The sequence below is a fragment of the Octodon degus genome, unplaced genomic scaffold, assembly GCF_000260255.1.
Source record: "Octodon degus isolate 3935 unplaced genomic scaffold, OctDeg1.0 scaffold00035, whole genome shotgun sequence".
Classification (NCBI taxonomy): domain Eukaryota; kingdom Metazoa; phylum Chordata; class Mammalia; order Rodentia; family Octodontidae; genus Octodon; species Octodon degus.
The window spans coordinates 7,389,331-7,401,888 of NW_004524611.1; the positions used below are offsets into that span (position 1 = coordinate 7,389,331).

A 12,558-nucleotide genomic window follows, 5' to 3' on the forward strand; every position below is an offset into this window, starting at 1 on the left:
CCGGGCGCCGCCGCCGCCGCCGCGTTTGTCTCTGGCGAGCCGGGCCGGGGCTGACGGCGGAGCTTCCCACGTAGGCAGCGAGGCCTGCAGCGTTTTGGACTTGGGGGCGCGCTTGCCAGATTGAACCCCTTCAGCAGATTAGACGCCTTCCCGAAAGAAGGGGGGAGGGAGGGACTCACCTAGGCGCAGAGACCGGAAATGGACCCGCGGGCGGCTCCGTGGCGAGGCTGGCGCAGGTAGGGATGCGGTGGGCTTGTATCTCGGCGCCACGTCGGGGTGACTTGGAGCCAGCCTGGGGGCGTGCGTGTGTGGTCCCCCCGGCGGGCATCGTTAGGGGTAGAGCCCGGCCTGGAGGCTGTTGTGAATTATCGGCGCCTTCGCCGTTAGACAGCTGGTGAGGGGGCCTGTGTCGGAGATGATCCGATGGCGGAGTTCGGAGCTCGGCTCGCAGACCGCAGCCGCAGCGGGCGAGGAGTGCCCAGCTGCGGGGGAGCCTGCGTCGGGAAGGCTGCGGCTCCTCCAGAGTTGCTGCTTGCGTCTCAAAGGCAGCGGGTAGAACGGCCGGCGGGAAGCTGGTGGTGAATGTTGAGAAAGTGGTTCGCTCCTTTCGCACCTCTCGCCGTCAGCTTTTGTGTGCCATTTTGTCTGAACGCGGTGTCGGTGATAACAGGGGAGAATCCCTTCTGGCCTCCCCGTTTCATCTAGCCCCTCATCTAAGGGTTGTGGAAAGAAGTAGGCCTGTTGTGCGCCTAACATTCACTTCACGACTCCACTCTAAAGAGTGAGGAGGTGCGGTGTTGACTTTGTAGTAAAGGTGCTCAGAGAGTGTGTGGACTGGAATCATCTGGCGTGTTGGTACTAAGATCACCAAGTGCTGCTTCCCTTTTGGGGCTGCAGCTGCTGAGAGAGAGAGAGAGAGAGAGAGAGAGAGAGAGAGAGAGAGAGAGAGAGAGAGACAGACAGACAGAGACAGACAGACAGACAGACAGACAGACATTCATTAAGAGATTGAGAGCTAAGTCCGAATATAGTTTGTGCCTGTGAGGAACTTGTTTAGAGTCATAGGCTATAAAGTGTGGCAGGACTGAATTACCACAGGAATATGCCAGCTGTTAGGGTTTTATGCTTTGGATCTGGAGAAGGATTTCCTTATGGTTAGAATCATAAAGGAAGGGGCCTCTAAGGTAGAGAGACAGGAGGATTGGGGCCAGTCACACTTAGCTGGGAAACAAAAACACCAGTGCCAGTTGGTGGAAGAGTGCCTAGACTGGGTATCTGAAGTAGTGGCAATGGCAGCTGGTCACAGGTTAAGTGACATCTGTTACCCACTATAGCTTCTGATGGATTTCTGGGTTCTGAAGAATTTTCATTTGATGAATTTGTCTTATTCTGTTAAGCAGCCGGTGATGTAAAGCAGTGCTTAGCTTATTTTAAGTTCAATGAAAGTGATACTACTTGTCATTCATGTCTGGTATTAATGTTTGGGAAATTAAATTTGATGTCTGTTTGTAGGAGCTGGGCTCTGGTGTGGCCCAGCAGCTACGGCTGTAGGCAAATGATGAATGGAAGCCCTTCTGTTGTCTCCTGGGCGTTATTAAGGACATCAGTCTACCTCACAGAGATACTGTTTATTTTACTCAGTACTGGTGAAGAACCGTTGGAGCCATTCAATCATGGTGCCATGTCATTGCTTTGGAACAGTGATTAGGCTCGGGACCTCTCGGACTTCAATCTTAGTCTTTCTTTAAACATACCAGGAACACACCATCCTCACTGTTTAATGCTACTGTTTGACTCTTCTCCCTTTATGCAGGGTTCTGTTTCATCCTGTTGCAGAGCAGCATCTGTAGAGGGGTGTCCTCACAGAGAACACAGTGTGACATAACCCAGGGATGGCAGGTCTAGGGGTTATGTCTGTCAGTACTGCCATGCCACATAGTCCCATTACCACATAAAAGAATTTTAAACATTTCTTATAATTCTGACATGCCAATTAAAATTAAAAAAAGAAATGGAAAGATATAGCTTTTTTTTTTTAGCAAATTGTATATTCATGTAAATTTATTTTAATAAAATTGGAAGCCCTTAAGTTATATTTCCTAGGTAGAAATCAAATAATTTGACAAGAGATCTGTAGCATTTCTGTGTATAATGACACAGGTAAGTGTAATTCTGGGGATCCCATGACATAGTCTGCCAAGCACTGTCATTTAGCAGTTAGCTCTTGCTACATTTGGGTACAAGCACTGTTTTTTAAGATGCTTCGCATTATCTACACTGAATTTTGATGTTATAGTAACATTTCATGTTGAGCCTAGGAGTTAATCTTGGCATTGCTTGTGACTTATTTTCATAAGTATCAGTTAAGTCCCAAATTATTAAATTTTAATGATTTTAATTTTTTAAGATGGCTATATAGTTTAAAAAAAACCTGAAAAGACAAAGAGAATTAATTTTAGTTTTGGGACAGTGATCTTTTTTTTTTAAGAGGTGTGCCATTGGAAGGTACTGTGGTTTTGTTATCACTTTGGTAGTGAAACAATACATTTATTAATTATATGTGGAAACAACAGCTAAAGTATAAATTGTGGAAATAAGAGGCTACAGACATGTAATTATGCCAGGTTGTGTTCTTTGTCCTCTTTATGAGGGTACTGGTGTTACCTAAACTGCATGCTTAGCAACAAAGTTTCAACTTTGTTATTTTTGTAGTTTCTCTTTCCATCATTAAAATTTGAGTTACTGTAAAAGTTTCCTGTCCTAGGAATTGTATCAGATTAACAAATGAGAAGAAACAAGATAGTACTCTTGCTCTGTGGTCTGATGGAAGAATGCTGAGATAGGAATTCCCTTGATGAAAAATAAGTTAAAACATTTAAAACTTAAAAGAAATTCAACTTGTTCTTTTTACTGAAGTTAATGACTAAAATGCATGTTTTATATCCATGGCATGTGAAATTAGTTTGTTTTTCAGCTTGGCATTTGACTCAAATCCTGCTTGTGTTGGGGCCAGATGAATTAGGTCAGAATCCAGCTCTGTCCTTGTTTGTGTATCACTTAAACTCTTTAACTCTGTTTCCTCTTCTCTATAATGGGGATAGTAGCCAGGCATGATGAAATAGGCCTGTAATCCCAGCAATCAGGAGACTGAGGCAGGTGCATTGCCATGAGCTCGAGGCCAGCCTGGGAGACATAATGAGTTTAAAGCCAGCCTGAACTGTAGTGAGATTTTGTCTAAAAAACCAAAATAAATGAATGAATAAGTAGGGATAATAATATCTACATAGAAGTGTAGAAGATTAAAAAATGTGATGTATGTAAAGCACCTGCCATGGTGCCTGGTTTGTAGCATATTTTAAGCAGCAGTTATTAAGTGTGCTATTGTCTCACTCCTCAGCCTCTTTTTTTTTTTTTTTTTCCTCTGTATTTTAGGGAAGGGTCTACAGGATGTTCAGGGTTTCACTACTAGATCAGACTCGTAATGATCCACCTGTTTACAGCCTCCCAAGTGCTGTGATTACAGGCATGCACCACCACGCCCAGTCTCACTTGCTGTCTCAGCTTGCCCTGGGCATGGAGGGCCAGCACTGTAGACCCGGGGATCAAACTCCTGGCCCTTGTGCCTGCTTGCAGGCACTTTAATTTGCTGAGCTATTTGGCCAGCCCTAACTCCTTAACCTTTGTGGTTTCTGTCTCTCTCACTCTAGTGAAGGGGGTTTCATTTGCTGCCCTGTTAATGTTTTGATTGCAGATTCCTATGGGTGCTTTTCAGTTGTCTCCTTTGGTGGGATTGACACTTCTCTTAAAATCAGCATCTTTATTAGGCAGCCTTAGAGCTTAGCGAGTGTGTGAGCTCTGGAGGCTACCTGGTTTTGAATCAGGTTCACTAAACATTGTGATCTTGGGCAAATATGCTGACTTAATTTCTCCACCTAAAAAATGGGGATGTTGTAAAGATCATATATTACAGTATGTATGTGTGCCTTAGCACACATGCCGCTCTAATAAAAAGTAGGCAATAAGGCTGGAGATTGTTGCTAGGCCTCTTCTTGGTATGAGGCACTGTCTTCTGAGAAGACCATGGAACTCATCCTGGAGCTGAATGCACAGGAGCATGGTGAAGGGTGTCAGTGGGCATGAAGGAGAGTGCTTCTAGGGTCTTTGAACAGTGGAAACCATAGGACTTGGTAACTAGTAAAAGGTCACTAGTGGATGGCTCTGCCTTTTAGCAGGAAATAGAGTTGATTCGGTAAGTTTGGATAAGTTTTGCTGGTGTTGGTTTAAGATGCCTGTGGGTCATCTAAGTAGAGAGCTCACATAGATGGGCATTTGATATGAAAGAGAGGAGACTTAAAGGGGAAGTCAGAAAGTTAAGTGAATTCTTAAAGTAAAAATTATTATAGTAGGGAGTGGTAGTGTACAACTGTAATCTCAGTACTTGGGAGGCTGAGGCAGGAGGTAAGGCCAGCCTGGGCTACATAGTGAGTTCATGAACAGCCTGGACTGCACAATGAGATCCTGACTCAAAAAACTAAAAGCAAAGCAAAACACTACCATCACCACCACCAGTCCTTAAAAAAATAAAAAAATAAAAAAAAAAGACATACAGCCATAAATTCCCTCAAAAAAAACACATCCTAGCTTTGAACGTGTTTATCCCGTTGTTCTTACCACTTCTGAAGCTGTTCTTGAAAGTCCTCTTTGATAGTGTCTTTAAAGTATGATTAAAAATATGGTGAATGCTGCTGCTGAGTGCTGTCCAATGGGAAGGCAAGCTCATAAAAACATGCCAGTGTGTGCTCATCCACCTTATTTACAGAATCTGTCATCATGCGACTTCTGGCTTTTCCTCAAGGTCAGAAAGGACAATGAAAGATAATGCTTTCAATTGATTGAGGACATTGAGGCAGCTATGAATGTGTTAACTAAAATACTCTTGAAGGAGGACTTCTAGAAGTGCTTCAGAAAGTGGCAAGAATGGGGGGATAAGGGTGTTGAAATGAGGGAGAATAATTTGAGGAGGACTCACGGCAATGTGTCTTTCACTGTAATTTTAAACCTAAATTCAAAAACTCACATCATTTCATAACGTTGGCATGAAGCTATGAGCAAATATGTCCACCTTTAGTAGAGACCTTGCCAGAATTGGTGGCATCACTATCATTTGCAGGAGAGTAAGAGGAGGGGGTGGCTCAGTGACTGCAAGGAAACCAGTGGAGAGGTATCCTGGAGGCTGGAGAGGGGTGGCAAGGTAAGTTAAGGACTGGACTCAGACTATGATGCAGCATCTCAGAGCTTGCTGCAGACCTTGAAGTGTTCTCTTCCTTGCCTGCTTCTGGTGTTTCTCTTTGAGGATCTCTTCTGTCTGTACCCACTGCCTTGTTACAGAGGAAGGACAGTTTGTACTCATAGCTGGAGTGTGTGGGTTGACACAGGTTCTTTGAAGCACCACATGTTCTCACCTCCTAAGTCGTGGGTAATTCACAAGCATCACTGTTCTCTATTAGGCTCACTTTTTAACCCAAGGCCTTAATAGCTTTCAGATGTCTCAAACATTACGGGATATTTGAAAAATACTATTGGATGCCTGGGTGGAATCCAGGGCCTCACATATGCCAGGCAAGCATTCTATCACTGAGCTACAACTCCAGCCTTCTTTAACCGTCTGTCAAATTGAACCTTTCTTCAGGTCAAGGAGACTTGCTGCTCTCCACAGCAGAGGCCCAGTGTGCGTCCTGCAGAGCAGGTCTGCCTTCACTGTATCACATTCCCTACTCACTGTGGCTCTCTCAGGCATGAGTTTATAGGAGAGCTGTGAGGTCCTTTGTAGCCTAAAGTAGTGTCTCCTTTAAGATGAATGTGTCTGGAATTGTGGGACACCCTTGGAATCTCAGCACTTGGGAGACTGGGGCAGAAAGATCTTTGGAGTTCCAGGATGGCCTGGGCTACACAGCAAGACCCTGTCTCAGAACAAAAAAACAAAAACAAAAATAAAGCACAACAGAGGGTGAATGCTGATTTTGTTGTTCATGGGAATATTTTGTTCTTGGTGCAGCTTAAATATGAGTAAGTTAGATAAAATAGGAAGTCATTTAGGAAATACTATCTGGGAGTAGAGAATCCCTCTTCAGCACAAAGATTTTAGTTTAATACTAGAATAACATCATTTTAAAACTGGAATCAAAACTAGCTCAGAACTTCAGGAAGTAGTCATGTGGTGCACTTTACAGTACATGTGCTTTGGAGAGGGGGAGGTTGTGAAAGGTCCCATCCTCCTCCATGATGAATGTTAATTTACAGCTTTCTAATAAAGCCTTGTAGCCTGCAAATGCAGCCTTCCCTGATCCTTTGGAAGGCCTCTGCTCTTCTGAGCTCATTTCTGCTCTGCAGCTTTGTATTTATTACCTGCTTTCCAACAAGCCAGCCTCCCACACACCCTAGACCCTATCAGCTGAATTAGTGGTGCTTAGCCATAGTCTCAGTTTGCCCACCCTTCTTATTTCCTATTTAATGATTTCTCCCTTGCCAGAGGGCATGCTCAAAGGCCTTGGGTGATCCTTCCAGGTGGGGTGGTGCAGAACTTGGCTCCCTGTGCACTTTGTAAAGAAAAGCGAGGCCCAGGAATCAGCAGCTGGCTGCCACCTTTTTAATTTGAGCTTCTCTTGTGCTATCCTGGACTCTTCTGGGCTCTATCCCCCTTACCCTTGTCCTTGCCCTCTGCTGGAGCAGCCCATGCGTGTCTGCAGAGTGCTGTGCATCCCCTCATCTAGAGAAACCTCCACAGTGTCCTCTCTCATCGCTCATCTGTCATCTCATGAAGCCCAGATCACTGTGAGCCCATTAAGTGCAGATCACTGGCAGTGAAGGGTGACCTTTCCCAGCACCAGAGCAGGGAGGAGGAAGGTTCTGTTTTCTCTCTTCTTTTTTCTGAGTTGACTGAAGAAAAAATTCTTTTAATTTTTGTTTTTTCCTATTGCCACAATTAATGAATAAATGGAATTAAAATTTATGGAAGCCTTACTTTGATTCCTAAATCAGCAGGAACGATTGACAGTTATATGTATAAATTTTATTGTTGGAAATTTTTAGAGGAGCTGGAGGTATGTCAGAGGTGGAGTGCTCACCTAGTGTGTGTGAGGGTCTGCTTTTGATCCCTAGCACTGCCAAAGAAAGAATGGTTTTAGACAACATGTGTTTATTAAAAACATTTTAAAAAGATGGATATATGGAATCTTATCTGCGGAGGTTAAGCAGCAGTGTTAACATTTGAGACTATGTCCTTTTTTTCCCTCATATGGGTGTTCACCAATACAAAGGTGACCAACTCAGACTTAAAAGCTTGAAACACTCGTTCTGTATTCATTCAGAACATAAGCTTTGTCTTTTGTTATTGTTCCTTATCTAAACAAAACAGTGTAGCAACTATTTCCGTAGCATTTATATTGTTCTAGGTATCATAGATTATCTGGAGATGATTCAAAGTATATGGGAGGTTGAGTGTGGATTATAGGCAGATGTCACGCCATTTTAATGTAGGGATGTGGGCATCTACAGATTTTGCTATCCAAAGGGAGGGAGGCATCTTGAAACTGATCCCCTGCAGATACTGAGGAACAAGGGTAACTGTTCACAATTTCACAGCTAATGTTTTTAATGGTTACATTGTTTTCCTTCTCATTAGGTAATATATTTATTCACCCAGTCCCCTGCTATATTGTTGGATATCTGGTTTTCATTTTTTACTATTTTAAACACTCATAAGGTAAGTATCTTAGTAGCTAAATCTTTGTTTTCAACAGAGGGTATCCTGTGGTTAAGCTCTCCCAAGCAGACTGTGTGGGTACTTAGCTCTAGGGATATGTTTGGCCAGTTGGTCTCCAGGAGCTTTGTAACAGAACCCTCCCTGACTCCATTCAAGTCACGGTGTTGTAGCTCAGGGCTGCTTGAGATCTGTGTTCAGCCTTGGAAGCCTTAGTACAGCATTGCTTTCTGCATACTTAAGCCACCAGTCTGAAGCTTAACATTGTCTCAGAGCTTGAGGTTACTGTGTCTGGACTTCATTCCCAAGCTTTTATGTGCTGGGGACATTGCCTTTCCCTGGGGTTTTGTGTCCTTCCCTGCCTACCATACTGGACTGTCCAGCACTCAGCCCTGGTCAAGTTCCCTGGTGAGTACCAGGACTCTTGCTTAATTGGAATTGGAATGAATTTAGGTGAAAAGGATCAGATGAGTGCTTTTCCTCTTTTTTTTTCCTTTTCTCCCAACAGACTGTAGTTTATTCTTTAATTAAAAGTAACATTTGGCATTACAAAGATTACAGAACCTTTTTTGTAACTCTTTACTGGAGAACTAAATTCATTTATCCTGCATGAATTTTCTGTTGGAAAATGATTGTGAATGGTAGAGAATAATTTTTAGTTTGTGAAATTTAACTTTTAACTTGTTTTATCTGAAAATGTGTTTACTCTTTTAGTGACTATAGTTAACTTTGGAAGTTTTTCTACATTGGGTTGGTTTTCGTGGACCATATTTGCTAGTTTGGGTATTTATTCTGAGATATGATTTTAATGACTGGTAATTCTAGAAGTGATTTTTGTTTTTCTGACATGGTATATTGCTGTGTCCAAGGCCCAAATGGTGCTCCAGCCTCTGTCTCTGGCCTAACAGATGTCAGGCATGAACTACTGTGCCCAGCTTAGAAGTAGTAAATTTTTTCCCTCTTCTTGAGACAGGGTCTCACTGTGTATGAGGCTGGCCTTGAATTTGCTTATGTGGCCCAAGCTGGCCTTGAACTCACATCACTCTTCCTGCCTCAGCCTCCCAAGTGCTGGGATTACAGGTATGGGTCACCAAACTCAGTGATGTGATGATGTTTTAAGTTTGGACTCATTTGATTCATTCATTGAATAAAATAGCATTTTATTTTATTTTATTGAGAAATAAATATGAATGAGACAGTTTGAAACTGAATAACAGGACGATTTTGATAATCAATACATTGTACATTGTTATCTTCTTAGTGATTATCCATAGTACAAGAAGCAGGCAGGATATCCTGTCCAAACACTATTAGTACACCTCTGTCTTCTCATTGAATTAAGTGAAAGTAGCTGTATATCTATCCTAACTATTTTGTATATATAAATACAAAATGATCTTTCCTTTGTATCCCCTTTTTTTTGTTTAGTCCCGTCAGAGGTGAATATTCTATTGGCATGTAAATACTAAGGTGTTTGAATTCAGCTAAACAATCCAACACTGTCTAGCTGTCTATAATATTAGTGGGTTATCCTCAGAAGTTATTGATTTGAGTCTTTTACAGCTCATCGTATTAATATGGCTTTACTTTATATACCTCATTTTTATACTTTTCTGCTGGATGGTTAAGACCAAGATAAAGCAAGACCTATATAGCAAGAAATGTAACTTTTGTGTCTGATAAGGTCAGTCAGGTACCCTCAGGATTTGTCCTGTAGCCCGGTACCACACTTTGTAGATCCTTTGTCAGTGTCAGCAATGAGGATGAGTGACGGCCATTGCTTGACCAATTTGCTCTCTATGAAAGCCTGAGAGAATGTTTTTTCTCTCCATGTTACTCTCCCCAGGCACACTATACATCATCGGTCACATTTCTCTGTGGCTCCATGATCTTCTTGATCAGAAAATTTGTTTTTTTTTTTTGTTTCATAGAAATCTCTAATGACCTTTTAAATGGGTTCATCTAATATATTTTACATAGTCGTGCATAACTATCATTTTTTTGTTTCATTTATTTATTTATATATTTTTTGACGACTCATACAGAATTTTACTTAACAAAGTAATATGAATTTCACAGTATTTGTTGTAATACATGGTATTGTCTTACAGCCAGCTATTCATATTACCGGATATATACACATAAAATTGGAAGAAGAAAAACTGGAGCAATGTATAAGAAATTAAGAAAAGAAAAAGTACAAACAATTGAAAAAAGGAGATGAAGCTGATTAGAGCATTGACTGCTTCTTTCCATTTCCATTTTTTTTTCTTTTTAATTTTTATTTATTTTTTTTTGGTCCTGTCAGAGGTGACTATTCTATTGGCATCTAAATACTATAAGTGTTTGAATTCAACTAAACATCTAACACTGTCTAGCAGTCTATAATATTAGTGGGTTATCCTCAGAAGTTATTGACTTGAGCCTTTTACAACTCATCGTATTAATATGGTTTTACTTTATATACCTCATTTTTATACTTTTCTACTGGATGGTTAAGACCAAGATATAGCAAGACCTATATACCCAGAAATGTAACTTTTGTATCTGATAAAGTCAGCCAAGTACTCTCAGGATTTATCCTGTAGCCCTGTACCGCCTTTTGTACATCCTTTTGTCAGCGTGTGACATGAGGATGAGTCACGGCCATTGCTTGACCAGTTTGCTCTCTGTGAAAGCTTGAGAAAATGTTTTTTCTCTCCATGTGACTCTCTCCAGGCTCACTTTAGATCCTCGAACACATTTCTCTATGGCTCCATTGATCAGAAAATTTGGAGCGCAACTGAGTTACATGTTGTCACAGTACAGGTTCTCCTATGTCCTGAGTCTTCACTGACCTTGAAAGGCTAGGGCCAAAATGTTGGCTGAACTTGCAGCCCTTCCTTTTCTCCAATTTTGAACTGCTAACTTAGGTTGTTAACCCTCCAGAAGAGAAGCTTATTATTAACCTGCAATATATGCAGTCGGTTTACCCTGTCTGTCTAAATATCAGACATCTTCGGCATATCATGGAACAGGTATTTTCCATCAAATATTGGTATGTTGAACTTTAAGACCTTACAGAATATGTAGGAAAAATAATTTTATAAAGGTAGAAGTAAGCATTTATATAATTTTACAAAGAAATTTAGAAATCTAGACATATGCAGAATTGTAACAGAACAGACCTTTTTTTATTATTCTTGTGACTTTTTTTTCATTTATTACCCTTTAAAAAACTTTACTTGAGAGACATTATGGCAATAAATGGTTTGTCATGACAAGAAGTACATATTTAGAAGATCAGGATGGCAGGTACTCCAAGCATGACCCCTCTATTATATATCGCCATCCTCAGTGCAGCCGCCTGGCTCACAGGCAACAGCATATAGAGTTAGTCGGGGTGAGAATCTCACCAGCCAACTGCTAGTCTCAAAAACCTGCTGATGTACCCTATGATCACTGCCCCATCCATGTCATGTGTACAAATGCATGGTTTTGCCCCTGTCATGTTTCTCAGCTTTTCTCCTTGCCCACTCCTTATTGTCCAATCCTCAAGTTCTCGCTTTCCTTTTATTTGTGTCGTAACTTTTGTATATGTAATTCCTCTTTTAAGTTCTTCTACTGGGGAGACAATACGATATTTACACATGTGGGTCTGGTTTATTTCACTTATAAGTATATCTTCAAGTGGCATCCACTTAAACATGAAGGCTTTGAGTTTATCATTCTTTATAGCTGAGTAATACTCCATTATATAAAAATACCACAACTTTTTCAAACATTCCACATGTGACGGGCATCTTGATTGTTTCCAAGATCTGGCTGTCACAAATTGTGCTGCTATAAACATAGGTACGCATATATCACTATGATATGACGCTTTCAGGTCCTCCGGGAAAATTCCCAGTAGGGGGATAGCAGGCTTGAATGGGATTTCCAGCCCTAGTTTTTAAAGGGAGTCTCCACACTGATTTCCATAATGGTTGCACCAGTCTACACTCCCACTAACAGTGGAAAAGGGTTCCCTTTTCCCCATAGCCTCTCCAACATTTGTTGTTTGTTGATTTCTTTATGATAGCCATTCTTTCTGTGGTAAGATGGTATCTCAGTGTTGTTTTAATTTGCATTTCACGGATGGCTAGTGATGAGCATTTTTTCATATATTTATTCTTTAATTTCGTCCTCTGAGAAGTGTGTGTTCATCTCAGATGCCCATTTCTGGATTGGGTCTTTAAATTTAGGTACCCTAATGTTCTTTAGTTCTTTATTAATTCTAGAGAGCAGACCTTTGTCTGAGTGCTTATTAGTTAAGATTTTTTCAAAGTTTGTGGGTTGTCTGTTTACTTTGTTGGAAATTTCCTTTGACATACAAAAAATTCTCAATAAGAGGTGCTCCCAGTTGTTAATTCTTTCAAGTATTTCCCATGCGATTTGATTTTTAGTCATGAACTCTTTGCCTACCCCTATGTGTTCAAGAGATCCTCTTACTTTCTCTTCTAGGAGATTTAGTGTTTCTGTTTTAATGTTCAGTTCTTTAATCCATTTTGACTTTAGTGCACAGTGATAGATCTGGGTCAAGTTTTAGTTTTCCGTATGTAGAGAGCCAAATTTTCCAACACCATTTGTTAAAGAGACTATCTTTCTTTCAGTAAGCATGTTTGGCCTCTTTGTCGAAGATCAGGTGGCTGAGTGTGTTACTAGAGGCCTCTGCATCTGCTAATCTATTCCACTGATCCTCAGGTCTATTTTGTTGCCAATACCATGCTGATTTTATTTATTTATTTATTTATTTATTTATTTATTTAGTGTGTGGCCAG

General features: G+C 41.1%; 1 protein-coding gene across 1 annotated transcript in view; it reads left to right on the plus strand.

Moving 5' to 3' along the window:
• The first annotated feature begins 155 nt into the window (after positions 1–155).
• The window catches only part of Tmem248 (transmembrane protein 248), a 37,237-nt gene continuing 24,834 nt past the window's right edge, over positions 156–12,558 (plus strand). The window contains exon 1 of the mRNA XM_004630404.2: positions 156–236. The gene's annotated coding sequence lies outside the window, so the exon portion shown is untranslated. The remainder of the gene's footprint in view (positions 237–12,558) is intronic.